This window comes from Macaca thibetana, chromosome 15 (assembly GCF_024542745.1).
Source record: "Macaca thibetana thibetana isolate TM-01 chromosome 15, ASM2454274v1, whole genome shotgun sequence".
NCBI lineage: Eukaryota > Metazoa > Chordata > Mammalia > Primates > Cercopithecidae > Macaca > Macaca thibetana.
In genome coordinates this window covers 9,621,216-9,645,297 of record NC_065592.1, presented here as the reverse complement: position 1 = coordinate 9,645,297, position 24,082 = coordinate 9,621,216, and the positions used below count along the sequence as shown (strand labels likewise).

The 24,082-nt window shown below is 52.5% G+C and overlaps 3 protein-coding genes across 3 annotated transcripts in view; 1 reads left to right on the top strand and 2 right to left on the bottom strand.

Annotated features, from left to right (window-relative positions):
- Positions 1–2,534, bottom strand: part of KYAT1 (kynurenine aminotransferase 1) — a 46,302-nt gene extending 43,768 nt beyond the window's left edge. The window contains exon 1 of the mRNA XM_050760123.1: positions 2,405–2,534. The gene's annotated coding sequence lies outside the window, so the exon portion shown is untranslated. The remainder of the gene's footprint in view (positions 1–2,404) is intronic.
- Positions 1–24,082, bottom strand: part of SPOUT1 (SPOUT domain containing methyltransferase 1) — a 256,133-nt gene that overhangs the window by 51,803 nt on the left and 180,248 nt on the right. The window lies entirely within an intron of this gene.
- LRRC8A (leucine rich repeat containing 8 VRAC subunit A) overlaps positions 2,109–24,082 on the top strand; it is a 39,483-nt gene continuing 17,509 nt past the window's right edge. Inside the window, exons 1-2 of the mRNA XM_050759872.1 lie at positions 2,109–2,247; positions 6,030–6,136. The gene's annotated coding sequence lies outside the window, so the exon portion shown is untranslated. The remainder of the gene's footprint in view (positions 2,248–6,029; positions 6,137–24,082) is intronic.

The following is a 24,082-nucleotide window of genomic DNA, read 5'->3' as shown; positions in this document are numbered from 1 at the left end:
CTCAGTGTGGAGGGGGGAAGCTAGATCATGGTCATCAGTGTAAATCGTCCAGGGTTCAAATTCCAGCTTCTCCACTTCCTGGCTATGATTTTTTTTTTTTTTTTTTTTTTGAGACGGAGTCTCGCTCTGTCGCCCAGGCTGGAGTGCAGTGGTGCGATCTGCGCTCACTGCAACCTCTGCCTCCTGGGTTCACACCATTCTCCTGCCTCAGCCTCCAGAGTAGCTGGGACTACAGGCGCTCACCACTATGCCTGGCTAATTTTTTAATATTTTTAGTAGAGACGGGGTTTCACCTTGTTAGCCAGGATGGTCTTGATCTCCTGACCTCGTGATCGGCCAGCCTCAGCCTCCCAAAGTGCTGGGATTACAGGCGTGAGCCACCGTGCCCGGCCCTGGCTATGATATTGCTAAGTTAATCTCTAAGGTTCTTTTCTTTTCTATTAAAAGGGAAAAATAAGACCTCCCAACAGGAGAAGTGAAACCAGGCACTGGCTTAACACGTGATGGATGGGAGCCGTGACTATCTTCATCATCTTATTTTTAATTATCTACCTCTGCACAGGGTAGTAAATTTCTCGCCCTGGCCCAGGTACCCAGGATCCCAGTTCTCCTGTCGGAGACAACCGCAATTAACAACTTCTTTTTTTTTTTTTTTTTTTTTTTTTTTTTTTGAGACGGGGTCTCGCTCTGTCACCCAGGCTGGAGTGCAGTGGCCGGATCTCAGCTCACTGCAAGCTCCGCCTCCCGGGTTCACGCCATTCTCCGGCCTCAGCCTCCCGAGTAGCTGGGACTACAGGCGCCCGCCACCTCGCCCGGCTAGTTTTTTTTTTTTTTTTTTTGTATTTTTTAGTAGAGACGGGGTTTCACCTTGTTAGCCAGGATGGTCTCGATCTCCTGACCTTGTGATCCACCCGTCTGGCCTCAGGCCTCCCAAAGTGCTGGGATTACAGGCTTGAGCCACCGCGCCCGGCCCGGCTTTTTTTTTTTTTTCTTTTCGGAGTCTCACTCTGTAGCCCAGGCTGGAGTGCAGTGGCCGGATCTCAGCTCAGCAAGCTCCGCCTCCCGGGTTCACGCATTCTCCGGCCTCAGCCTCCCAAGTAGCTGGGACTACAGGCGCCCGCCACCTCGCCCGGCTATTTTTTGTATTTCTTAGTAGAGACGGGGTTTCACCGTGTTAGCCAGGATGGTCTTTCTCTCCTGACCCAGGTACCCAGATCCACCCGTCTCGGCCTCCCAAAGTGCTGGGATTACAGGCTTGAGCACCGCGCCCGCCAATTAACAACTTCTTATGCATCTTATCAGACAGCTGGTGCGCACACCCGCAGATACCCCCACCCTCACGCGTCCTTCTACGCAAAGATGGACAGCACCCATCAACGCTGTTTTTTCTGTTGCTTCCTTTTCTAACCTAAGGTATCTTAGAAGTCGCCCTATATTAGTGCATATTAAACATTTTTCATCTTAATGGCTGCACAGTATTCCATTGTATGGATTATTTTTTAATTTGGTTGCCGTTACTGTTATCAGCCAGGGAATTTTCGAGGACCCAGGTGGATTCATGGAGCTGCAGAGCTGGAGCCTGGGGACCCAGTTCCAACCCCAGATCTGCCCAGAATTCCCTGTTGTCTCGGGTGCCATCTCCACCGGCGCGGTCGTGGGAGGGGGATTTGGGTGCAGAGAGGACCAGCTCCAGTGTCCGAGCGAGGATCGGCGAGCAGCACGCGCAGTTGATTCCCGCGGGCGGCTCAATCATTCTGAGCAGCCACTCCGTTATCCTTAGTAGCGTCAAACTCATTAAGCACTCTAGCACAACCAAGCTCGGAACCGTTAGCAGGCCCTCCCAGCCTCGGCACCTGACCTCCGGGCAGTGACGCTCCGACACAGCTACTCACCCCCGCCTGGGCCGCTTCACCTCTCGTTCCCAAGTACACCCGGTAGGTTGCAGCAGTCCCTGTCCCTTTAAGGGGGCCGAGCCCGGGCTCCGCTACTTCCGCCCCGAAGCAACAGGGCGGTAGCGCGGGGGCGAGACCGGGTGAAGGCGCAGCTAGAGTTCCCCTCATAAAGATGGCGACGCCCTGGCCGCCGCGTTCGCGCCTGGCGGTGACGTCACTTCCGGGGCGGAGGAGGCTGAGTGGTGCAGTGAGGGACAAACAAAAGGAGGCGCCGGAGCAGCGCTGCGGCCGGCGGCGGGACGGAGCGGCCGGGGCCTGGGGCTGCCTGCTGGGCGGCCGTGCGCGGCGAGCCCAGGTGAGTGGAGGGGGTGGGGAAAGGGGCGCGAGCTGTCACCTCTCGAAACCCACTTACACACGCCCTCGGCCAGCTGCCCGGTCCCGGGCGGCCGGGGGCATCTGGGGCTCTGCCCCGGGGCCGGCCCCCTGGGGACCTCCCGCGGTATTCGGCCTACCTCTGGGCTCCCCAGTGCCCGGGGTCTCCGGGGCACCACCTCTTGCCGGCTCCGCGGCGCGCGAGCCCCCTCCCAGGCCCCCCTGTGCCTCCTTGTGCTCCAGAAACCAGGAGTTTCCGCCTCGCTCCCCCATGTCCCCTTGTCATCCCCTGGGTCCCCCCAGATCCTCACCCCTCCACACACACTCTCCCCTTCCTAGAGGTTCCACTTCTGGGCTCTCCCCTTGCCATTTCTTTTCCAGAGATTCCCGTAGTTGTCTTCTCCTGAGTTCCTGGTCCCCTTCTCTTCCCTTGCACCCCTCCTTCCTCTCGTTCCCGATAGGGGCAGTGCCCTGACTTGGGGGCAGGATCCCCGGCTAGGCTCTTGGGGCCTGTCTGGGATGGGATATCTGGGAAGACCGGTTCGGGATCTAAGAACCCAGACCCTGTCCCAGTCCTGTGCATTCAGGTGGCCCCGAGGGCCAGATCAAGTGAGGTCCGGGCCTGGTCCAGCCCTAGGTGAGCTGGACACCCAGCAAACTGAGCTCCCAGGCTGAAGGGGCATAGCTGGGGTCATGGAGTTCGTGATGATTCTGCTGCTTTCGCTGACTGCTTCTTCCCCTTGATCTGGACTGGAGTGAACCGGGGTTCTCAGCTGTTGTGATTGTTGCCTTTTTTGGGAAGGAGAGATGGGTCAGGGGTTGTCTGGTAGCCGCCTCCTGATGGAGAGTTGGCTGGAAGGGTGGGTGGTTCCTGCTTGAGCCACACTTCCACTGACTCCTTTTCCCCTGCCCTACCTCAGGAAGCCTTTTGAGAATGAGGTGTGGAGGGAGAGCACCTGGTGAGAGGAAGGGAACTGGGGGAGCCCGAAGTTCCCAAGGGTCTCTTCCACCTCTTCTGTTGGTAGTACTCTTAACCCCTGCCAAACTGTATTCTGCCCTTTGGAGCAGACCACCTGGCAGACAGACTGTGAGAAGGGGGAGGAGATCAGCTGTTGCTGATACTTCCTGTGGAGGGGATAGGGGAGTGGGAGTTTGTTCAGAGAGGCTGGGCAGTGCTGATTGCTCAGTCTCACTGATGTAGCTTCCGTGAAGGTCAAGTCTTCCTCTGGCTCATGAAGGGAGGCAAGGACAGATGACCTGTGCTGGAGGAGGCTGTTGTGGACATGACAGGGATGAGTGACTGGGTGACTGGTCTCTGCTTCCTTGTTTTCCTGGTCTCAGGGCTTTGGCATGGGGTCTCATGCCCCCTGCCTTCTAGGGACCATAGGGTATAGAACAGGGGGCGCAGGGCCGGGCGTGGTGGCTCACACCTGTAATCCCAGCACTTTGGGAGGCTGAAGTGGGCAGATCACGAGGTCAGGAGTTTGAGACCAGCCTGGCCAACATGGTGAAACCCCATCTCTACTAAAAATACAAAAAATTAGCCAGGCATGGTGCTGCGCGCCTGTAATCCCCACTACTCGGGAGGCTGAGGCAGGAGAATTGCTTGAACCCAGGAGGCAGAGGTTGCAGTGAGCCGAGATCATACCATTGTACTCCAGCTTGGGCAAGAAGAACAAAACTCAGTCTCATAAAAGCAAAAAAAAAAAAAAAAAAACAGAGCAGGGGGCGCAGGAAATGTTCATGACGTCCCCCCAGAACTTGACTAGATGTGGTGGTTCTCCATCCCATAGGCACACCCACCAGGAAACCAGTTCCTTTGCAAACTCTGAGTGGCCTTTCTGAACTGTAGGGGATCCTGGGGATCACTCCCATGGTCAGAACTCAGGGAAGTGGCCAGACCCTGGGTTGCTGCCTGGTTTGGCCTGGACCTTGCCTGTAGGAGTTGGAAGGAAATCATCCTGGTTCCTGACTTCCTCCTCTTCGAGTAGAGGTGATTCCAGGTTTTCACATGGAGAAACTGAGGCACACACTGATGGGCCAAGACCTCTTGGAGATTCAGGTGGGATGGATGTGGGGCTCTAGAGCCCAGCACACGGTCTCTCCATGCCTTGACTCATTCATTCATTCATTCATTCAGCGATTCTTTAGAAAGTGCCCGTCTGGGGCCTGGGATGGCTGGGAAAACATCCCTGTCCTCCTGAGAACTGCATTCTGGGAGGAGAGGCAGACCGGAAGACACATAAGTTCTGATACACTGTGGCCACCATATTAATGGAAATATTACAGAAGCAGCCCAGAGGAAGAAGGAATTAGCTCGGGGTGGGTATGTAGGGGGTGGTCAGGGTATGCTTTCTGGAAGAGGAGGGACTAGAATCATCAGTGACGGAGTCCAGGGGCCCACGTTCTGGACCTGGCTCTGCCATGGGCAGGTGATTGGACCACACAGCCTCAGTGGGTGCCTCATCCTTGACACGGAGGGTAGAGTGAGGTAGAGGTTGGCTTGGATGGCCTCTGTGCCTATATAGCTGTAGGTGCTTTACTGCCTAGTCACCACCACCCCATGTGGAATTGCGGGGTTGTTGACCTACTTCCCATGATGGCGGAGACCATCTTCCATGTCTGTCCTCCCAGCACAGTGCCTGGAACTTAGTCAGTGTAGTAAATAAATACGCAGTGGTAGAAATGTTGCAAAAACAGCCATCCCTCCTAGATCAGTCCAGGTGTCTTTGTCTGCCCCCGCTCTCCTCCTTCCTGGGTAACTCCTGCTGATCCTTTGGCTCTCTCTGGTGGCTGGGCCACTCTCCTAAGCTCCCGGCTCCCTGAAACCCATGTATTGTGGTAATCACACCTCTTTCCCCACCCTGCCACCCCCATGCACAGTTCTGCACAGTGTCTGGCGCATACGGAGTAAATGCTCACTGGAGGCTGGTTGACTGTCGGAGGTGATGGGTTGATTTGGTGTTTAAGTTGGAGTCTGGGCAGAGGCTGGTTGACCCAGCCACCCCGCTGTGGCTCATCTCTTGCCACTTCCCCTCTCTGGCTCTGGATCTCGCCATGTCGAGCCCTGAAGCCTTCTCCGGATGCCATGTCTTCTCTCCTCTAGGTAAAGGTGTGCTGTTCTTCCTGCCTGGAATGTTCTTTTTCCAGCTCCTACTCTTAGGAGTCAACTCAGACAAGTCCTCCTCCAGAAAGCCTTCCCTGACCCGACTAGTCTGGGTCTAGCGCTTCTCCTGGCTCCCCCGCAGCAGAGCTCTGAGCTCTCAGGCCATCGCTACTGACTTGGCACCTCCTCAGTCGACCAGGTTCTGGAGGGTGGTGCTCTGTCAGAACCTCTCTTGTCCACCAGGTGCGGTGGCTCATGCCTATAATCCCAATACTTTGAGAAGCTGAGGTGGGCAGATCGCTGGAGATCAGGAGTTCGAGAGCAGCCTGGCCAACATGGGGAAACCCTGTCTCTACTAAAAATACAAAAAGTAGCCAGACTTGGTGGTGCGCGCCTGAAATCCCATCTACTCGGGAGGCTGAGGCAGGAGACTCACTTGAATGCGGGAGGCGGAGGTTGCAGTGAACCAAGATCGCACCACTGTACTCCAGCCTGGGTGACAGAGTGTGACTCTTGTCTCAAAAAAAACCTCTTTTGTCACCCCAGAGCCCAGCCAAGGGCCTGCTACCAAGCAGGCTCTCAGGAAGTGCTGGCAGTGCGGCAGGTAACTGCGACAGTCACACATGTGCCTGCTGACGGCAGCTCTCGCTTCCTTGTAGGGAGGCAGCGTCCATGGAGCAAAAGGAATGCCAGGACCCTGCCCAGGCAGACGTGGGCCAGCCTCAGCACCGACAGCCGACGCGCAGATAGCAGAGCCGTCCTTGGGGTAAGGACTGGGCCCCTCTCCTTCCCAGCCAGCTCCAGCTCCAGTCAAGTGCCCTTCCCAGCTTGGGGAACAAAGGGTAGCATCTCTGTCCCCACAGTCCTTTGCTCTTCTTACTGTAGGTTCAGGGCAGAGTGGCAGACAGCAGAATTACTGTCTTCTTCTTTCTCCCGCTGAGTAATGTCTGCTTGCTGCATTCATTGACTGCTAAGTTGTTTCATTGCAAACCTCTGTTTTTGCTCCCTCACCCCAGATCTTATCAGTCTGGGTTTTGCTAATGCAGCATCATGACCACATTTCCCAAAAAAGCGTGAACCACGTTTCCCAAGTGTGTTCCATGAGACACCAGTTTCTTCGGTCACAGTGTTAATTCCGGAAACGAAGACTTCTTGTTATCCTTGCTGTAGGACTTATCCGAGCCTTGAATGGATTGAGCTGACCACGATAAGGGAGCTAGTGACTCATGTTTCCCCACACTTATTTGATTGTGTAGACATCTTTGGGGACTGGGATTCCTTGGCCTGTGCTTTGGAAAACAGTTCCCAGAGGCAGGAGAGTCCCTTGAGAGCATGTGGAGGATTAAATATGTTGACATAGAGCAGGCAGTTGGCAGAGTGCATGTCCTAGAAGGTGGTCGTGAGTCATAGCTGGTGTATGTATAGACGGCTGTATAATTTTCCAAACATACTCAGGTCGGTGATCTCATTTGACCATTTGAGGATGCTCAGGCAGTGGCCATTATCTCCAGTTTACAGATGTGGAAACTGAGGATCAGAGTGAGGAAGCAACTTGCCCAGACTCATCTGTAAAGAAGGCAAGGACATGCGACTTGAATCCAGACCCTGGAATCCTGGGCCAGGGCCCTTCATTCTCTGCCCTGAGGCCTCCCTGCCTTTACGTCTCACCTCAGTTTTTTGTGTGAAGGAAGGCCTAAGTCTCCCAGCCTGGATTTTAAAAGAAATAGTAATTTTTTGTGTGTGTGATTACCGACATAGTTGCATATTCATTGTATGTTTTTATACTGTTTGGCTATTTTTGGGGGACAGGGTCTCACTCTGTTGCCCAAGCTGGAGTGCAGTGGCACCATCATGATTCAGCCTTGATCGCCAAGGCTCCAGTGATCCTCCTGCCTCAGCCTCCTAAGTAGCTGGGACTACAGGTGTGCACCACCGTGCCCAGCTAATTTTATTTATTTATTGTGGAGATAGAGCCTCTCTACATTGCCCAGGCTGGTCTCGAACTCCTGGGTTCAAGAGATCCTCCTACCTCGGCCTCCCAAAGTGCTGGGATTACGGGTGTGAGCCACCATGCCAGGCCTGTTTGGATCTTTAATGTCATCTAGGAAATGAGGCTCCGCTGATTCCCATCTTCAGAGGTGTGAATGGGAAGGGGTATACTCTTCCACATCTGTTATTACCATTTGCTTATTTTTATATAAATCTGGTCATGTTTGAGTTGCTGATTCACAGCTTGCTTTTGTTTCATTTAATGATATCCCCGGGACCTCTTTCCCATGCAAGAGGTAGAGTTGTGTGTGGTCCTGGCAGAATGCACACCCCTGAGCCCCCCCCCCGGCCCCTCCCCCTCACATGCTGAGAGTTTTGAGCTGTTTGGGCATTTACAGCAGCAGAGGGAGGTGGGAAGTGCCTGGTGTGTGATTGTGTCCACTCTCCTGTTTATGGGACAAGGTCAGCCAACTCCTGGCTCTGCCCTGTAGGAGTTTCCTGTTGGTTTTGACGAACTCTGTCCCCTGGAGAGAGGGGAGGCCTGAACTGTAGTCTTTCATGCTGGGCAGCGCTGAGCAGGAAGCAGCATGTCCTGCTTGTCAGATCATAATTCCTCCTCCTTGCCAAGGATGGTGTGGAGTGAACCACATGGGCCGGCCTGAGGGGTTTTGGCCTCCACCCACCGCCTGGGTTCAGGGGACACACACGAATCAAGCTGAGACAAATTGAGTCTGAGCCATTGTTCTCCTGAGCCCGGCCCTTCCCGGGGACAGGAAGGAACAGGCAGACCCTGACTCAGTTTACCCTTGCTGTCTCTGGAGAAAGCGTTGGTTGTGGTCCTTTTGGCACGCTCCTTTCAAGTTTTAGTTCTGAGAGTGGGCAGGTGAGGAGCAGGAGGAGGGTCCACCCTGCTACCCGGGTCCAAAGATGCTCTCTTTTCTAGCTGGCCTCAGGAAGGGTTTGGGCAAGGAGAGTGTACAGGCGTGGCAGCCTCATTTTGTGGGGCTGCGAGAGCGTCTGGCAGGATCGCGTTGGGAGTGAGGTCTGTGCTGGAGCTCCTGACATCTCACCTGTGTTTTTCAGGCTCATTGTCCTGTCGCTGTCCCTCCCCCATGTCACTTCCTCCATTCTTCCCCAGGAGTCTCTTTTCTTTCCCATACACTGCTTGGGAGAGAGCCGCGGAGCTGACCGCTCCACAGATGGTGCTCAGCATCTCCGGCTTCTCCTCCTTCCTGCAGTAGCACCTTCACAGTGCGTGGTCATCCTCAGCACCGTGTCTCAGTGCTAAGCCGCATGCTGGGATGCTGCACGAATTTGCCCATCTTACCTTCGCCACAGCCTTGTGTGTGAGGTTGCTTTACCATTTTACAGACCAAGGCCCAGAGGGATGAGGTCTCTGGCCCAAAGTTATACAATGTACATGTGGCAAAGCCAGTGCTTGAACCCAGGTTGGTATGACTTGGCAGCTGGGCTCTTTCTGCTTCACTCTCCACTGCTCCTTTTCTCAGGTTCCCAGGCTTTTGGGGGCCTTCAGAGTCACCTGGGAGCTTGTTTAAAATGCTGTTCCCCTGAGCCCACCACCACAGACCTGCAGAGTCTGCCCTGGAAGGTAGGCCCCAGGAATTTGCGCTTTGAAGATGCCTCCCCAGCAGTTGTGAGGCTGGTGGGCTACAAACAATGCTGAGAAACACTGACCAGAGGCCACTCTTTCAGCCTTAGTCCCCGTCGTTTACCGCAGAATTCATGCCCTTGGTGTGGATACAGGGCTGAACTCCCCACAGGACTGGGACTGGACAGTTGGTATTTTTTTTACTTTTTTAATTAATTAATTTTTTTTTTTTTTTTTTTGAGACGGAGTCTTGCTCTGTCACCCAGGCTGGGGTGCAGTGGCGCAATCTTGCTCACTGCAACCTCCACCTCCCTGGTTCACGCCATTCTCTTGCCTCAGCCTCCCGAGTAGCTGGGACTACAGGCGTCCGCCACCACGCCTGGCTAATTTTTGTATTTTTAGTAGGGATGGGGTTTCACCATATTGGCCATGGCTGGTCTCAATCTCCTGACCTTGTGATCCACCCGCCTTGGCCTCCCAAAGTTCCGAGACTACAGCCGTGAGCCACCGCGCCTGGCCTATTTTTTTAAATTTATTTTTATTTTTTTGAGATGGAGTCCCGTTCTGTTGCCCAGCCTGGAGTGCAATGGTGCCATCTTGGCTCACTGTAGCCTCTGCCTCCTGCGTTCAAGTGATTCTCCTGTCTCAGCCTCCCAAGTAGCTGGGATTACAGGTGTGCACCACCATGCCCGGCTAATTTTTGTATTTTTAGTAGAGATGGGGTTTCACCATGTTGGTCAGGCTGGTCTTTTTTTTTTTTTTTTTTTTTTTTTTGAGACGGAGTCTCGCTGTGTCTCCCAGGCTGGAGTGCAGTGGCGTGATCTCGGCTCACTGCAAGCTCCGCCTCCCGGGTTCACGCCATTCTCCCGCCTCAGCCTCCCAAGTAGCTGAGAGAGACTACAGGCGCCCGCCACCACGCCCGGCTAGTTTTTTGTATTTTTAGTAGAGACGGGGTTTCACCATGTTAGCCAGGATAGAGGCTGGTCTTGAACTCCTGACCTCAGGTGATCCACCCGCCTCGGCCTCCCAAAGTGCTGGGATTAGAGGCATGAGCCACTGCACTCGGCCAGACAGTTGTTTTTTAGTGGCTTCATTTTGTGTGTGTGTGTGTGTGTGTATGTGTGTTGGGAAGGCGAGGGGCTTAAGCTTCCCTCCTCAAGGGTGTGTGGGGCTGAGGTTTCTAGAAGGGCTTTTACTCCCGGCCACAAATGTTCCCTGCCGTCTTCCAGATGCATTTCTGTTGCGTCTTGCGTCTCGCAGCAAGTTCGTCTACATCTAAACGTCTCTTGAGGGCTTAAAACCTCAAAATTAAATTGCTTGCTGCAATCTAAGCCTCACGCCTAGAGCGATGTTCCACTGGAGTAAAAGTGGCTGTAAAATTCCACAGCTTTCACATGCCACCTGGATGCCCTCAGAGTGCATCTGCCAAACCTGCGCCCTCTGACGGGCAGCAATGACAAACGCACTGGCCAGCAGCGGGGGTGGTGGGCGGGAATCCTGGCCCTGCAGGACACCTCGCATCTCCCAGCTGACTCCATGGATCAGGATCACTGGGGGTAACCCCTTTCTAGCCTAGAGAGTCAGGTACCAGGCAGCTCACCCTCTGTCAGACCCTCCAGTCCTCCGCCTGACCTGCCTAGGGCTTGGCCAGTGCCCAGTCCCCCGGGATCCCAACAGAAGATGCGTCTGCTGCCTCTCTAGGGTACTGGTAGCCACATTTCATAACCTGTCTAAGAAGGCAGTGCTGGTGTTCGTAACAGGTTAAGTCCTGTAAATCGTGTGTGGCCATGACTCCATGTGCAAATATGAGTGTTGGCTGGATGTGGTGGTTCCTACCTGTAATCCCAGCACTTTGGGAGGCTGAGGTGGGAGGATTGCTTGAGCCCAGGAGTTCTAGACCAGCCTGGGCAACATAATGACCTGTCTCTACAAAAATAAAAAATATTAGTCCGGGTGCAGTGGCTCACGCCTGTAATCCCAGCACTTTGGGAGGCCGAGGCGGGTGGATCACCTGAGGTCAGGAGTTCAAAACCAGCCTGGCCAACATGGAGAAACCCCATCTCTACTAAAAAATACAAAAATCAGCTGGGTATGGTGGCGTGCACCTGTAATCCCAGCTACTTGGGAAGCTGAGGCAGGAGAAACGCTTGAACCTGGGAGGTGAAGATTGCAGTGAGCCAAGATTGTGCCACTGCATTCTAGTCTGGGCGACAGAGTGAGACCCCGTCTAAAAAAAAAAATTAGCCAGGTGTGGTGGCATGTGCATGTAGTTTCAGCTGCGTAGAGGCTGAGACTGGAGGACTGCTTGAGCCGAGGAGTTCAAGACCAGCTTGGGCAACGTAACAACCTATCTCTACAAAATATTTTTAAAAATAGCCAGGTACGGTGGCACATGCGTATAGTTTCAGCTACTCGGAGACTGAGGCTGAAGGATTGCTTGAGTCAAGGAGTTCAAGGTTGCAGTGAGCCGTGATCGCACCATTGCACTCCAGCCTGGGCGACAGAGCAAGATCCTGTCTCAAAAAACATTAAAATGGCTTGCCTTCCAGGCCCCTCTGACCCCAGGGCCCAGACCTAACACTGCCTTCTGGCCCTAAACCCAGAGCTAGACTCCCTTCCAGAGCTTCCTTATAGCGGTACCTGTGAGACCAGAGGCATCTGAGTATGGCCTGATGGGGTTCCCTGTAGAGCCGTGGCTTCCATGTACCCCTAGGGAAAAGAGGGTCTTGTCTCAAGAATTATCTTCAAGGGCCTGGGTCCCAGGCGGGTCCAGGAGGCCCACTTGCCTTTGAGGCAGGTTGGCACAATGGAAAATCAGGCTTGGGGTGCGTCTTCCCAGCTCTTCCTAGCCCTAGTGGCCTCGGGCAGGTTACCAAACTTCTCTGGGCCTCAGACATCACACCCATAAAAGGACTGATAAACTCTTCCATAATAATAACACCAGCGAAGCTTCCAGAGCCTTACTGTGTGGCAAGCACTAGTCCAAAAGCTTTATATGGACTGTCTCCTGTCCTCATCACAACCCTTCGAGCAATAGACTTGTCAGCCTATTTTACGGATGAGGAAACTAGAGCCTAGCAAGGTGAAGGGACTTTCTCACAGTCTCGTGGTGAGGTGGGTGCCACCTTGCTGCTTTGCATGAGGGTTGGGAGATGGGGCAAGGACACTTAGCTGACAGTCAGTAACTGGGCGCTCCTGCCCCAGCCTAGCAGGGCGAGGGCAGGTCCTGAGGCTGCACCTCCAGCCCCACCTGCTTCCTCTCTGTGCTTGGCTCTGGAGCTGCTGGGAGAAGCCCAGGTGGGTGTCCCTCGCCTGTTGCCTTTCACCCTAGAAGGCGGGCCATGCCCTTACAAGTTGGCGTGAGGATGAACCTGGTTGGGGGCCCAGCGCAGGTGAGAGCAGTTTGGAACTGACCCGTGCTCCCCTCCCCATCCAGCCCTGGCATCTCCCCTCTTCCTCTCCCCAGGAAGTGAGGGTGTGCCCTTCTACACAGGGTGAATCCCAAGCCAGGCAGCACCTCCAGCCAGCAGCCTCTGACTCACCCCAGCTGGGTGTGGGGGCCTCCAGGGCAGTGGCCGCCCTGGGGAGGGTGGAGGCTGAGACCTCTCCTCCCCCTCTGGCTCTGGGATGGGGGAAGCACATGACTCATGGCCCGTGGTGGGAGCAGATCCACAGGCTTGGAAGCCTCTCGGGACAGGGCCTGTTGAGAGCGGCCCCTTCCTGCTCCCTGGGAGAGCACTGGAGGGCCAGCCTTCCCATCTCCGGTACAGGAGGGGTGCCAGCCTCCCGCCTTCCCTCCTGCCTGGGAAGTTTTCCCGGCTCAGCCTTGTTTGTGCTTTCACAAAAGGCTCTCTGTGCCCTGTTTACCCGCAGCCCGCCTGCCTGCCGCCCAGGTGTGGGAGCCACGCCAAATCCCCGTGGGCCCACATGGGGTCTGGTGCATGCTGGGGGGTGTCTCTCTCTGGGACAGAGTGGGCAGCTTGTCATTTCTTGACTCCTTTCCCTGTCTTCGAGAAGCATCCAGGGGATGTGGACTGGGGCTGAAGCTAAGGACTGGCTCTGAAAGCAGATGGCCAACTCTGCCACACGGAGGTCCTGAGCCTGGGAGGGTCTCCAAGTGTTCGAGGTTCTGCAAGTCCCAGCGAGTCTTAGGGGGTCTCCGAGTGGTCTGGCCCCTGCTCAGAGACATGGTGCTTGAGGCTCGACCCTCACCCAGGTCAGTCCCCACTGAATTCTGGGAGGGTCATCTGCGATGGCAGGTGGGACCGTGGAACGACAGCCTGCGTGTGTCCGGTGTTGTATTGACATATGATGCCTTACTTTTATTTCTCACGATAACCCATTTCACAGCTATAACCCATTTTAGGCTGTAATATTTTAGAATGTAATATTTCCATCTTGCCATTGAGGACACAGAGGCTCTGAGGCCCCATTGAGGCAGTGGTGGGGTTGGATTTTTGAGTTGCCCAGCTCTGGGGTCTGAGCTCCTCCCTGCTCTGCTCCCAGGAGGTGAGGACTACAAGCTGCTGAGAGTGAGTGTTATGAGGTAGGGCAGGCAGGATGAGGCTGACCTGTTTCTAATATACGGATGGCAGCTACTCATAAATTCTTTTATCATCCTGAGAAACCACACAGTGAGGAAGGTCTTTTGATTTATTTTCAAGTAGTTTTTCAACTCATAAACGTACCAGATTTAAATAATGGAAGAATGTGTAATATAGATAGCCCTCTACAGTCTTACCACGAGTAGACTTAACTATATACAGTTCTATGCATAGCTTTCTAAATTTTTTTCTGTACACAGTAATAAGTTTGTTACTGATACAATTTTATTTTTTGAGACAGAGTCTCACTCTGTCACCCAGGCAGGAGTACAGCAGCGCAGTCTCAGTCCACTGCAACCTGCGCTTCCCAAGTTCAATCGATTCTCCTGCCTCAGCCTGCTGAGTAGCTGGGACTACAGGTGTATGCTACCATGCCCACCTAATTTTTTTGTATTTTTAGTAGAGACGGGGTTTCGCCACGTTGGCCAGGCTGGTCTCAAACTCCTGATCTCAAGTAATTCACCCACCTTGGCCTCCCAAAGTGCTGGGATTACAAGTGTGAGCCACCGTGCCCAGCCATCATTCTTGTTTTAAAAAATTGCTGGTCGCGGTGGCTCACGCCTGTAATCCCAGCACTTTGGGAGGCTGAGGCAGGTGGATCACGAGGTCAGGAGATCGAGACCATCCTGGCTAACACGATGAAACCCCATCTCTACTAAAAATACAAAAAGTTAGCTGGGCATGGTGGTGGGCGCCTGTAGTCCCAGCTACTTGGGAGGCTGAGGCAGGAGAATGGTGTGAACCTGGGAGGCGGAGCTTGCAGTGAGCAGAGATTGTGCCACTGCACTCCAGCCTGGGCAACAGAGCGAGACTCTGTCTCAAAAAAAAAAAAATTATACCAGTAACAGGCCAGGTGCAGTGGCTGACACCTGTAATCCCAGCACTTTGGGACACCAAGGCAGGTGAATCACTTGAGGTCAGGAGTTTGAGACCACCGTGGGCAACATGGCAAAACCCCGTCTCTACTAAAAATACAAAAATTAGGCCGGGCGCGGTGGCTCAAGCCTGTAATCCCAGCACTTTGGGAGGCCGAGACGGGCGGATCACGAGGTCAGGAGATCGAGACCATCCTGGCTAACCCGGTGAAACCCCGTCTCTACTAAAAATACAAAAAACTAGCCGGGCGAGGTGGCGGGCGCCTGTAGTCCCAGCTACTCGGGAGGCTGAGGCAGGAGAATGGTGTAAACCCGGGAGGTGGAGCTTGCAGTGAGCTGAGATCCGGCCACTGTACTCCAGCCTGGGCGACAGAGCGAGACTCCGTCTCAAAAAAAAAAAAAAAAAAAAATACAAAAATTAACCAGGAATGGTGGCGCACACCTGTAGTCCCAGCTACTTGGGAGGCTGAAACAGGAGAATCGCTTGAACCCAGGAGGTAGAGGTTGCAGTGAGCCAAGACCACACCACTGTACTCCAGCCTGGGGGACAGAGTGAGACTCTACCTCAAAAAAAAAAAAAAAAAAAAAAGATCATATTTCCTAATTTTTTTTTATTGTGGTGAAATACACATGACATAAAATTTACCATCTTAACCATTTGTAAGTGTACACTTCAGTGGTATTAAGTACATTCATGTTGTGCATCCATCACTGCCACCCATCTCCAGAGCTGCTTTCATCTTGCAAAACTGAAACTCTCTGCACCTATTAAATGCTCACTCCCCATTTCCTACTCCCCCAGGGCCTGGTATCCCTTCTGCTTTCTGTGTATTCACTTAGGCGAATAAGTGAAATCAGAGTATTTGCCTTTTATGACTGGCTTCTTTCACAGATTTTATGTACTGCTCAGCAACATTCTTTTATGCTTAATATCTCTTAGACGTCTTTTGGGTCACTGCATACACGTCTACAAGGAAGGTGGCATTATTCCTGGTTTAAAATTGTAGAAGCTCGGGAGGCTGAGGTAGGAGAATCGCTTGAACCTGGGAAGTGGAGGTTGCAGTGAGCCAAGACCTTGCCACTGCACTCCAGCCTGGACCACGGAGTGGAGCAAGACTCTGTCTCCAAAAATATAAAAACAAAATAAAAGAAATTGTAAAAGCAGAGGCTTAGGCTAAACAATTTGCCTGGGGTCACAGAATTATTTCTTGCTGGAGCTGGATTTGGACCCACGTGTCCCAAACTTCAAGTCTCTTGCTCTCTCTGCTCCCTGAGATCCACCTGTGCCTGAGGGAAGGCTGGGGCTCTCTGGTTTACTCATTTAACTCCCAGGCACAGGGATGCCCTGGCCCTAGCCAGGAACCTGGTCTCATTTGTCCAAGGCACCTGCTTGAGCTGCCTTGTGGGAAGGGTCTGTTCTGCACGATACCCACTTCTACATCTCCGTGGGAGCAAGGCAGGACCAGGTAGGGAGTGCTTATGAGATCTGCAGAGTCCTGAGGGGCCGAGGAGCAGCAGCTGGAAGGAGGAGCCGCCTCCGCTGCTCTGGTAACCCGGTAAGATGCAGTAGCTGCTGCTCCCTGCTGAGCCTTCGCCTGTGTGAGGTTGGGGAGAGCACTGGCTATGCAGGGTAGGAATGCATGATTGTTTCGGTGAGTTTTGTGTGATGAAATGGTTTAAGAAAAGTATAAAACCTAGAACAGATACATCCGTATCAAGAACTCAGCTTTGTCAGACTTCAGTGTTTTGCAGTAATTGGTTCAGATACACACACACGCATGCACACACTGCTCACCCACACTCGAATGTGCGCATGCACTTAAGTAAGATATTCCAAGCACAGTTGAAGCCCCTTTCCCATTTTCTTCCCTCCCTAGATACAATCATTATCTTGGTTTGGAGACTTTCCATGCATGCTTTTGTATTTTCAGTATCCTTGGATATACACCTTGTAGAAAACCTTATATAATGTATGCATCATCTACAACTTGTTTTTTGGATTAACATTGCTTTTGAAGTTCATCCATATTGATACATGTTGCTACAGTTCATTAACTTTAATTGATTTAAAGCATTTCCATTGTATGATTAGAACAACGTATTCTTTCTCCTGTTGATGAATATGTAGGTCATTTCTGATTGTTTGCTATTACGAACGATTCTTCAGTGAGCATTCTTGTGTGTGGTTTCTCACTTATGTGTGCAGGAGCTCTCTAAGATGCATAAATAACGAGGAGAGGAGTTGCTGGGTTGTAGAGTATATGCATCCTACCTTCTCTAAGGGTTCATAATGTTTGCCAACTGGGGGAGTAAAATGATATGTGATTGTTTTAATTTACTTTCCTTGATTATTAGCAAGGCTAAGAATTATTTCATACATAGTTCCATTTGCATTTTTCCCCTGTGAATTGCCTATGCATATATTTTGCCATTTCCCTTCATTGGATTGTCTTTGTCTTATATATGCAGGATTTTTATATTTATTCTGGATATTAATCTTTTCTTTTTTCTTTTCTTCTTTTTTTTTTTTTTTTTTGAGCCAGAGTCTCACTCTCTCACCCAGCCTGGAGTGTGGTGGTATGATCTCTGCTTACTGCAACCTCCACCTCCTGAGTTCAAGGGATTCTCCTACCTCAGCCTTCTGAGTAGCTGGGACTATAGGCATGTGTCACCACGCCCAGCTAATTTTTTTGTATTTTTAGTAGAGATGGGTTTTCAGCATGTTGGTCTCAAATTCCTGACCTCAAATGATCCACCTGCCTCAGCCTTCCTAAGTGCTGGGATTACTGGCATGAGCAATTGTGTCCAGCTGTATTCTAGATATTAATCTTTTTGTTGTTTTAAACTTTAGAAATAAATCTTCCTAGTCTGTGGCTTCTTTTCACTTGTATATTATTGTCTTTCGATGTATGTTTTAACTTTAATGTGATCAATACATTACATTTCCTATAAGGATTTATACACTTTGTGGTAAGATATTCCTGTCTTTTTTTTTTTTTTTTTTTTTTTTTTTTTTTTGAGACGGAGTCTCGCTCTGTCGCCCAGGCTGGAGCGCAGTGGCGCGATCTCGGCTCACTGCAAGCTCCGCCTCCCGGGTTCACGCCATTCTCCTGCCTCAGCCTCCCGAGTAGCTGGGACTACAGGCGCCCACATCCGCGCCCGGCTAATTTTTAGTAGAGACGGGGTTTCACCGTGGTCTTGATCTCCTGACCTTGTGATCCACCCGCCTCGTCCTCCCAAAGTGCTGGGATTACAGGCGTGAGCCACCGCGCCCGGCCAGATATTCCTGTCTTAATGACATTAAGATAGTCTCTGATTTTTCTTTTCATTTTGAGACAGAATTTCACTCTTGTTGATCAGTCTGGAGTGCAGTGGCCTGATTTCGGCTCACTGCAACTTCCACCTCCCTGGCTCAAGCCATTTCTCCTGCCTCAGCCTCCCAAGTAACTGGGATTACAGGCTCCTGCCACCACACCTGGCTAATTTTTTGTATGTTTAGTAGGAACAGGATTTCGCCATGTTGGCCAGGCTGGTCTGAAACTCCTGGCCTCAGGTGATCCGCCCACCTCGGCCTCCTCAAGTGCTGGGATTACAGACGTGAGCCACCACACACGGCCTGTCTTAGCTATTCTTGATCCTTTGAGATAGTGATTTAAATTTTTTTTTTTTTTAAAGACAGAGTTTTATTCTTGTTGCCCAGGCTGGGGGTGCAATGGCATGATCTCAGCTCACTGCAATCTCCGCCTCCTGGGTTCAAGCAATTGTCCTGCCTCAGCCTCCCAAGTAACTGGGATTACAGGTACCCGGCATCATGCCTGGCTAATTTTTTGTATTTACTAGAGATGGGTATTCACCATGTTAGTCAGACTAGTCTCAAACTCCTGTCCTTAGGTGATCCACCTGTCTTGGCCTTCCAAAGTGCTGGGATTACAGGTATGCACCTCCACGCCCGGCAAAATAATGTTTTTTCTTAATTATGAGTAACAAATGCTTATAATATAAAAATAGAGGCCAGGTGTGGTGGCTTACAACACTGCACTCCAGCTTGGATGACAGAGTGAGACTCTGTCTCCAAAAAAAAAAAGAAAAAGATAAGTTTGGGGTGAAAAAGGATAATAAACAGAAGTCTAATCTCACTTCTAAGATTGTTCAGTGTGTGTGTGTGTAATTTATGGCAGAGGGGTTACCTACTTTATAGATTTAACATACTTTGAACATTTCCTCTTGTTATCAAGCATTTTGCTCTAACACACCCTTGGGATTACATAGTATTCCCTTATCTGATCATTTAATAAGTCTTTTTTTTCTCGTTTTTTTTTTTTTTTGAGATGGAGTCTCACTCTGTTGCCCAGGCTGGAGTGCAGTGGTGCGATCTCGGCTCACTGCAAGCTCCGCCTCCCAGGTTCACACCATTCTCCGTCTCAGCCTCCCTGAGTAGCTGGGACTACAGGTGCCCACTACCACGCCCGGCTAATTTTTTGTATCTTTTAGTAGAGACAGGGTTTCAATGCATTAGCCAGGATGGTCTCGATCTCCTGACCTCGTGATTCACTTGCCTTGGCCTCCCAAAGTGCTGGGATTATAGGCGTGAGCCACCATGCCTGGCCTTTTTGTTTATTTTTGAGACGGAGTCTTGCTCTGTCGCCCAGGCTGGAGTGCAGTGGTGCTATCTTAGCTCACTGCAACCTCCACCTCCTGGATTCAAGCAATTCTCCTGCCTCAGCCTCCTGGGTAGCTGGGATCACAGGCGCTTGCCACCACGCCCAGCTTATTTTTTTTTTTTTTTTTTTTTTTTTTTGAGACAGAGTCTTGCTCTGTCGCTCAGGCTGGAGTTCAGTGGCGCCATCTCTGCTCACTGCAAGTTCCACCTCCCAGGTTCACGCCATTCTCCTGCCTCAGCCTCCCCAGTAGCTGGGACTACAGGTGCCCACCACCATGCCCGGCTAATTTTTTGTATTTTTAGTAGAGACACGGTTTCACCGTGTAAGCCAGGATGGTCTCTATCTCCTGACCTCATGATCCACCCGCCTCAGCCTCCCAAAGTGCTGGGATTACAGGCGTGAGCCACCGCACCCAGCCTGATTTTTGTATTTTTAGTAGAGATGGGGTTTCACTATGTTGGCCAGGCTGGTCTCAAACTCCTGGCCTCAAGTGATCCACCCGCCTCGGCCTGCCAAAGTGCTAGGATTACAGACATGAGCCACCGTGCCCAGCTGTTTATTATTTTGTATCTTGCTTTTGTCCTAAATGGCAGTATGTGAAGAGCTACTTCATTCCACTGAACAGACCCTCTCAACTGCATTCTCATGGCTGCTTTTTTTTTTTTTTGAGACAGTCTCTGTCACTCAGGCTGGAGTGCAGTGGTGCAATCATAGCTCACTGCAGCCTTGACTTCCCAGGCTCAAGCAATATTCCCACCTCCTGAGTGGGTAGAACTACATGCACTGCTAATTTTTTTGTAGAGATGGGATCTTGCTATGTTGTCCAAGCTGGTCTCCAACTCCTGAGCTCAAGTGATTCTCCTGCCTCGGCTTCCCAAAGTGCTGGGATTACAGGTGTGAGCCACTGCATCTGGCCTCTAGTAGCTTCTTCTTTTTTTTTTGAGACGGAAGTTTCACTCTTCTTGTTGCTCAGGCTGGAGTGGGATGGCATGATCTCGGCTCACCACAACCTCTGCCTCCCGGGTTCAAGCGATTCTTCTGCCTCAGCCTCCCGAGTAGTTGGTCTGGTAGCTTCTTTAACCAGGGTGTGCTTATTGTCCACCTACTGTGTGCCAGGCCCCGCCTAACTGTATCTTTACCAGGTGTCCCGGAGTCCTCTGATGGTTTTCCTTCTTCCATTTCCCAACTTAACTCTCGAACACACTTTTCCTTCACTCACCAGGCCTCTCCTGAAGCCAGGGTCGCTCTGGCAGGGCCGGGCCAGGCCTCTCTTGCTCTCTACCTCCTGTTCACATCCACCTGCAGGCTCTGACTGGTCCTGGCACACTGGATATGTTGAGTATTTCAGGCCCTGGCCTTTTAGCAGGCCCTCTTGAGTCAGGGCCTATCTTTAGCCCCATTCACAGATGGGGTAACTAAGGCTCAGAGAGGTGAAGTCACCTGCCCAGCATCACAAGTAGCAGAGCCAGGTTGCCCCTGGCCCGGCCCTTGCCTCCAAGCTCGTGTAGAGGGCTTGCTCTCCATCCACCTGGGCTCTCACACAGGTCATTTGGGAAGCCCCATTTCTGTGATCTTCATGAGGGTCCTGAGAGCCCGCAGGGCATTTGTCACCTTCCCCCATGTTACGATGGGGAACCAAGGTGCTGAGAGGGGAAGGCGTCCTGGCTCCTGGGTAGTCCCCTCCGTCTCTGCCAGCTGGAGGCCAGAAGAGTGAGGACAAGGGGTGTCTGTGGTGGTGGCGGCAACTCTGCAGTCACAGCCCAGCAGTCTGACGCGGGGATGGGCAGATGAGGGGGAAGGAGGAGTCCAGGCTGGGCAGAGGCCTGGGCCCACCCACCCACCCCTTGGTCCATTTTTTACACAACATGGACACATCTTTAACAGATTTGCTGCTCCTTTCTAGACAGGGAAACTGCAGCCCTGGGAGAGAAGCTGTTCCACAGCTCCGCCAGGACGCAGCGCCAGCTGAGAGGGCCGAGCACAGGGACGATAAGCAAGGGCACTTTCCAGAAGGCAGAGATAGCCCAGCCACCCCCATCCCTCGCCTCAGAGGCTCCCTTCCCTTCCGGGGCATTTCTGACCACACCCAGGCGCGCCCCAAGAAGGCCTCTCACGGGCCTCTGCTCCATCTGAATGGCCCACCCTGGAGGTGCTGCCTGTCTGGGCCCACTGCACACCCAGGTTCGAAGGCCGCCTCTGTCACTGCCTGTCTGGGCCCACTGCACACCCAGGTTCGAAGGCCGCCTCTGTCACTGCCTGTCTGGGCCCACTGCACAGCCAGGTTCGAAGGCCACCTCTGTCACTTCCAGGCGGTATGAAGTTGGGCAGAAGACTTCTGTGTCCGAGCCGGTTTCCCTGGTTATAAAATGGACACCCTAAAAAAAAAAAAAAAAAAAAAGCCTTAACAAAAGGACATTCTCATATGTGTTAGAACGTGGTGAGCCTTGAGGACATTATGTTAAGTGATAGAGCCTGTCACAAAAGGACAAATACCTTATGACTCCACTTACACGAGGTCCCTAGAGGAGCCAGATTGACAGAAACAGGAAGTGGGATGGGGTGCCAGGAGGCGGTGGGGGGAAGGGGTGTCGTGTTTAAGGGGTGCGGGGTTTCAGTTTCACAAGGTGAAGAAAGTTCTGTGTATGGTGGTGATGGCTGCACAACAGTGATTGTGCCTCATGCCACTGAACTGCACCCTTGAACATGGGTAAGATGGTAAATTTTCAGTTGCGTGTCTTTTATGACAGTCTAAAAAAATTGAGGGAAAAAATGGACCTGGAAACAATGGGGACCTCCTGGCTCTGCGCGAGGGAGAATCTGGCCTTGGTCTTGATTGTCTGTTTCTGAACTGGAACTGCTCTTTTGTGGGTGTCTGGTCATCTGCAGTCCTGAGCTCCTGGGCGGGTCCCTCCAGTGGGCCCCTCCCTGTGGGGATTCCTTGGGGCTGGGCAGGGAAAGGAAGGGCCCAGGCCGCCTGGCTTTAGCTGCCTTCCCTATCCCAGCCCCAACCCACATCCACCTGAAACTGCTGCCGGCCTCTCCACCACACCTGGGGCCCACGCCCTGCAGCGCCCCACCCCACCTTGTCCCCTTTCAGGCACTCTCTGGGAGAGCCTCTGAGTGTTATCGAGTCCTAACAGTTGACTCTTGTCCTCAAGAGAATCCGACTTCACTAGGCGCTGAGAAGATGGAGGAAAGATTATACCAGCCTGGGGTGACTGCACCCCACTCTGCACAAAGCACTTTAAAAGCATTTGGGGGCTGGGTGCGGTGGCTCGCGTGTGTAATCCCAGCACTTTGGGAGGCCGAGGTGGGTGGATCGCTTGAGGTCAGGAGTTCGAGACCAGCCTAACCAACATGGTGAAACCCTGTCTCTACTAAAATACAAAAATTAGCCGGGCGTGGTGGTGGGTATCTGTAATCCTAGCTACTCAGGAGACTGAGGGAATAGAACCGCTTGACTCCAGGAGGCACAGGTTGCAGTGAGCTGAGATCATGCCACTGCACTCCAGCCTGGGTGACAGAGTAAGACTCTGTCTCAAAATAAAAATAAAAATAAAAGCATTTGGTTCCCTAGACTTGCCGGGTGCAGTAGCTCATGCCTGTAGTCTCAGCTACTTAGGAGGCTGAGGTGGGAGGATCACTCAAGTCCAGGAGTTTGAGGCCAGATGAGCAACAAAGCAAGACCCCATCTCTAAAAAGTTTTTAAAAGTTAGTCCAGTGTAAGGCCCGGCACAGTGGCTCACACCTGTAATCCCAGCACTTTGGAAGACTGAGGTGGGCAGATCACAAGGTCAGGAGTTCGAGACCAGCCTGACCAACATGGTAAAACCCTGTCTCTACTAAAAATACAAAAATTTGCCGGTCATGGTGCTGCGTGCCTGTAATCCCAGCTACTCCGGAGGTTGAGAGGAAAACTGCTTGAACCTGGGAGGGTGAGGTTGCGGTGAGCCGAGATCGTGCCACTGCACTCCAGCCTGGGGGACAGAGCAAGACTCCCTCTCAAAAAAAAAAAAAAAAAAAAAAAACCAAAACTGGGCACAGTGGCTCACACCTGTAATCCCAGAACTTTGGGAGGCCAAGGCAGGCGGATCATGAGGTCAGGACATAGAGACCATCCTGGCCAACACAGTGAAACCCCTTCTTGACTAAAATATGAAAAATTAGCTGAGCATGGTGGTGGCGCGCCTGTAGTGCCAGCTACGCAGGAGGCTGAGGCAGGGGAATTGTTCAAACCCAGGAGGCAGAGATTGCAGTGAGCCCAAATCGCACCACTGCACCCCAGCCTGGCGACTGTGTGAGACTCTGCCTCAAAAAAAAAAAATTTTTTTTTAGCCCCATGTGGTGCTGCACGCCTACAGCCCAGCTACTCTGGAGGCTGAAGCAGGAGGATTGCTTGAGGCCAGGAGTTTGAGACCAGCCTGGGCAACATAGCAAGACCCTGTCCCATTTAATTAAAATAATTCCGTGGCCTCCTCTCAGCAGCCCTGTGTGGTATGGTGCCTATCATGTATGTGAAGAAACTGAGGCTGCAAGCAGCGAGGAGCTTGTCCAAGGTCCCACAGTGAGGCTGCCAGAGTCCAGGCCCACACCTGGGTGCTGGCTTCCCCTCTTCATCCTCAGCAAGAGCCGTGTGGGAGGGAGCCCGCCCCTGCAGGGGGCAGGCAGGCGGCTGTCACCACCCGATGGTTCCTGTTGGGGTGGGGCTCCTTTCCCCACACCCCTGGGAAGTCAGCCCTGGATTTGGTGCCTGTACCCTCTTTCCTGATCTCCCCCGACACCGCATCAGAGAGGGGCAGTGACTTGTCCAGAATCACACAGCAGAGGACGAGGAAACGGGCGCAGCTGGGGGTGACCCCTCTGAACAGGTTACCGTCACCAGCGTAGGCCCAGGCACTGGCCGGGCCAGGCCTGCAAGAGACTCCAGTCCAGGCCCTTCTCAGCTCTGCAGCCAGCCCCAGGCTCTTCCTGTTG